The sequence below is a fragment of the Motacilla alba genome, chromosome 26, assembly GCF_015832195.1.
Source record: "Motacilla alba alba isolate MOTALB_02 chromosome 26, Motacilla_alba_V1.0_pri, whole genome shotgun sequence".
In the NCBI taxonomy this organism is placed as follows: Eukaryota; Metazoa; Chordata; class Aves; order Passeriformes; family Motacillidae; genus Motacilla; species Motacilla alba.
Window position 1 is genome coordinate 2,323,919 of NC_052041.1, and position 5,117 is coordinate 2,329,035.

Consider the following 5,117-nt stretch of genomic DNA (forward strand, 5'->3'; position numbering starts at 1 on the left):
TTTGGGGGAGCGGGGGATCTGGGGGCGCGGGGGATCTGGGGGAGCGGGGGATTTGGGGAGCGGGGGATCTGGGGGAGCGGAGGATTTGGGGGCGCGGGGGATTTGGGGGAGCGGAGGATTTGGGGGAGCGGAGGATGTGGGGGAGCGGGGGATCTGGGGGAGCGGTGGATCTGGGGGAGCGGGGGATCTGGGGGAGCCCGCGCCCCGCAGACCCCGGCCCCGGGCGCTGTGCGGTGCCGCCGGCGGCCACGCGGGGGCAGCACGGCCCCGTCCTTGCGCCGCCGGGCGGGGATGGCCGGGCCGGGCGAGCCGGGGCACCGGGCTGCTGGGATCAACCCTCCTGCCGCCCCTCTCCGCGCTCCCTGCGGCCTATTTTGGGCGTCTGTTTTACAGAGAGCCCCGCGGGATTGTCCCCGTGGCTCCACACTGTCGTGTATGTCACAAATATATCAGGGGTCCAGCTTGTAGCTCAGAGTCACAGCCCAGGGACCCCAGTGCTGGATTCAGGATGTCCCTTTTCCAGTTTGTCACCACTCCTGGCCTCACTCTGCAGCCCCGTGGTGTGGGGGTACCCCAGAACCACAGACAGCCCTCACCTGCCTCACTGAGCCAGCCCACACTCCTGCCCATCCCAGACGTTCCCTGCGCTGTCCTGCTCACAAGCACTTTCCACCCTTGTACCTCCCTCAGTTACATTTCCAGGGGGAAAACACTCAGGGACAAGGTCATGTCCACACAGGTGATGCTGGGGAAACACGGGGGATCCCCCTCTCCACCATCAGCATAACGAGCACCCTGTTCATTTCAGTCGGTGCCTTAGGCTGCAGCCCCACATTTTTCTCTCTGCGTCCTCTTTAGTGCCCCAAAAATGTTGCCCAGGCAGAAGCTGCCACTTCTGAGCCTGCCAGGGGCCTTGTGCCCAGAGCTGGAGCAGCCCATGATCCCCAGCAGGCAGGGCTTGCTGCCTGGACTGTGCAGCAGCTCCTGCAAAGCAGCCTTGGGCAGAGCCCGGGGGTGTCACAGGCTGAACACATCCCTGCAGACTGGGGAGGGAGCTGGAGCAGGGGACTGCAAATGGGAACAACACCCGGGGAAAGGATGGGAGGGTAAAGGTGAATCACAGCTCTCACCACCCTGGGGGGCTTTGGGGACACAGGAAAAAGCTGTGAGCAATGTCCTCCCTCGGTCTTCTCAACTCAGCTCATCCTGGGAAAGGGCAAACTGTGGTGGCTTTATCTCCTCCAGCTCGAGAGATCCTGTTCAGGAAGGGGGAAAGGAGGTGCTGCATGTCAGGGCGAGAGCTCTGCCAAAGCAGCTGCCCCTCAGGGTGCCATCTGAGCCCAGATGCAAACAGCACAAATAGGGCTTTCCAGAGACACCCCAAAACAGCCCTCATCTCCCACGGTCACCCCGTGGGAAGGGGAAACCCCTTCCAGCAGCCCTGGAAAAGCCGGGGAGCGCAGGGCGCTGCGGGGAGGAAAGAGTGAGCAAGGGGAAGCCCGCAGGGCTGGAAGGTTCTGCGTGGTGGCCCTTCCACCTCGGCTGTGTCACCGCTGTGTCAGCGAGGAACAAAACAAGCCCCGAGCAGGGAGCTGCCCTCAGCTCAGCCCGTGAATGGCCTAAGAATAAATTTCCTGTTTACCCGCTGAGGAATTGCTCCCGGGGCAGAGGGCACCTGGGGCTATTTTTACCAGCTCCTGCTCGCCTCCCTCCTGACCCTCAGCACTCTCGACCACTGCAGCCCCCATGAGGGCCTTGGAAGGGGGCTGCCCCAGAGGAGAGGTGGCCCGGGGAGGGAGGGAGTGGCAGGGCAGGCCATTGGTGTGGCTTTGGCATCATGCCACCCTCAAAGACAGGGAGACGGCATCACTGCCCTGAGCATCCCCAAACAGAAGGGTGGGAGACTAAACTTTAAGGGGTTTGCATGATTCCCAAAAAAGAAAAGCTTTTGACACGTGCAGAAAATACACCGATGAATTTTCCCTGCCTGAACTGTGTCAGTCCCCAGGCAGTCCCACAGCGGTGGTCAAGCAGAGCAGTTTGGCCTCCCGCCTCCAGAACAGAAAGTGAAACCCCCGTGCAGAAGCCACAGTTTCCTATTCTCGAGAATGGGGAAGGCTCAGAGGCCATTTACTGGCATCCCCCCGCGGCCCCCCCACGCCTCTTCCCGTAAGCACTGACCAAAATACCCTGTGAAAGCCACAGGGCCTGTGCTGGGGACCCATCACCGAGAGCGCCCAGCCCGGGCCCCAGGGAACCTGTGTCCCTGCAGCTGCTGCACCGTCCCATCCTCATCCCAAACCCCGGCTGGGTACCACACCTCCGGGCCACGTGGAGAGGTTCGAGGGCACGAGTGAGCAGAGGAGGTGGCAGTGGCACAGTTGTGGTCCTCCCTTGCAGGGCTCTGTGGGTGCAATCTCCTCCTGGTCCCCAGGAAGGGGCTCAGCAGGGCCTGGGCTGGTGCCCCTCCACGTGTGGGGTGGGATGAAACCATGGGGGCCTGCAGAGCCCCACAGCCCCAGCCTGCAGGGCTGCTCTGGGAGCTGCTCTGTGGGGTCTGGGCTCTTGATCCATAGGGACAGGCTCTGTAGGGGGGTTCTCTACATGCGTGGCGGTCCCCTCTTTGGGGTTCCACTGGGCATGTTCTCTTGCTCACTAATTGCAGGTCCCTCTGCACTACATGGGATGCGGTTTTGTGCTCTCTAGGGACTGTTCTTTAGGTGTCTGCTCTGCTGGGGCAGCAGATTTTGCTCCATAACCCCTGGGATTTGGTTGTATGGGTGCTGGGCTCCGTAGGGGCCAGCCCCACACAGTGCTTGTAGGTGTTGAGTTCCATAGGGGTGTTCCCTGGAGGGGCTGTGACCCACAGAGTCCCTGCTTGGGGACAGCACACCCCTCACTGTGGGATTTGGGGTTGCATACCTCTCACTGTGGGATTTTGGATTGCACACCCCTCACTGTAAGATTTGGGGTTGCACACCCCTCAGGGTGGGATTTTGGATTGCACACCCCTCAGGGTGGGCTTTTGGGTGGCACATCCCTAACTGTGAGATTTGGGGTCTCACATCCCTCAGGGTGGGATTTTGGGTCGCACACCCCTCACTGTGAGATTTTGGATTGCACACCCCTCAGGGTGGGATTTGGGGTCGCACACCCCTCACTGTGAGATTTGGGGTTGCACACCCCTCAGGGTGGGATTTTGGGTCGCACACCCCTCACTGTGGGATTTTGGGTTGCACACCCCTCACTGAGATTTTGGATCGCACACCCCTCACTGTGAGATTTTGGGTTGCACACCCCTCACTGTGGGATTTTGGGTCGCACACCCCTCACTGTGGATTTTGGGTTGCACACCCCTCACTGTGGGATTTTGGATTGCACACCCCTCAGGGTGGGATTTGGGGTCGCACACCCCTCACTGTGAGATTTTGGATTGCACACCCCTCAGGGTGGGATTTGGGGTCGCACACCCCTCACTGTGGGATTTTGGGTTGCACACCCCTCACTGTGGGATTTTGGGTCGCACACCCCTCAGGGTGGGATTTTGGGTCGCACACCCTTCACTGTGGGATTTGGGGTGGCACACCCCTCACTGTGGGATTTGGGGTTGCACTCCCCTCACTGTGGGATTTTGGGTCGCACACCCCTCACTGAGATTTTGGATTGCACACCTCTCACTGTGGGATTTTGGATTGCACACCCCTCACTGTGGGATTTGGGGTGGCACATCCCTCACTGTGGGATTTGGGGTCTCACACCCCTCAGGGTGGGATTTTGGGTCGCACACCCTTCACTGTGGGATTTGGGGTTGCACTCCCCTCACTGTGGGATTTGGGGTTGCACTCCCCTCACTGTGGGATTTTGGGTGGCACTCCCCTCACTGTGGGATTTTGGGGCACTCCCCCCTCCTGAGGGGTTTTGGGCAGCTCTGGGCAGCGCCGCGGTGCCGGAGCCGCAGCAGCTCAGCCTCTGCAGCCCCCCCGGCGCTTCCGCCGCTCCCGCCAAGCGCTTTAAATAATAAATAAATTGAGTTCGGAGGCAGCCACAGCCGAGCCCTGCCCCGGGGCATCGCTCCCGCCGTGCCGGGGCTGCGGGACACGGGGGAGCCCTGCGTCCCCTGAGTCTGGGGGCACCCCCTGCACGCGGGGATTCACAGATGCGAGACGATGCTAAACGATGGAAAATATTTTTGATATCCCCCCTCAAAAAAAGAAAACCCAACAAACCCCACAGCCAGGATTGTGTAACCTTAGGGCTGGAGTGCCCCACCCTGCTCTTCACCCCCCCAAGTCCCTCAGGGAGCAAATCAGATGCGGAGGGGGATCCCAGAACCCACCCAGCTGCACCCCGTTTTTGCAGCGCACGGGCAGGAGCTCGCTGTGGGGGTGTCCCCCTGCTTGGGGCAGCGTTTGAGGGGGGGGAAGCTTCCACCTGCTTTTCGGTGGCCCCCGCAGGTGCCGGCAAAGGGCGATTCGTGCGGTTGGGAAGCGGGTCGTGCATCCCGGCGTCTGGCGAGGCGGGAGGTGTTTCCCGGTGGCGCAGGAATTTGCTGTTTGCGCCTGTGTTGCAGGAGGTTGGGGGAAGGAAGAGGGGGCGGAGGTGGGGTAGGGGGGGGAAGCTGGCAGTTGTTATTATTTAATTTTATTTTCCTTCCTCCATCCAGGAATCTCTGCAATGTGCCGGCTGCTCCCCGGGAGGCTGGGGTGGCCGTGAGTCACTGCTGCCGCTGGAACGTGACTCAGTCCTGCTGCTCTGCCGGCAGGACATGACCAGACTGCCAAAAACCGGGAGAAGCCCCAGCTCCCACTCCCGCCCGCGCCGGAGGCCGAGGACACGCGAAATCCCCTCGGGGAGCTCAGCCTCCCCCTTCCCAGGGAGACGGCAAGCAGCCCCTTGCCGCGAGGCAGAGCTCGGCATGGGAGGCACAATGGGCTAATTTATTTATGTATTTATTTATTTGTTTTCTCTCATTTTTTTTTTTTTTCTTTTTCCTTTTTTTTTTTTTTCCCAGCTAGGGAAACCCTCTCCACTCACTCTGGCTCACCCGTCCATGCATCGCCGTGGGGCTGGGGGAAGTCTCTGGGGTTTTGCTTCCCCATTTTCCAGGCTCTGTGGGT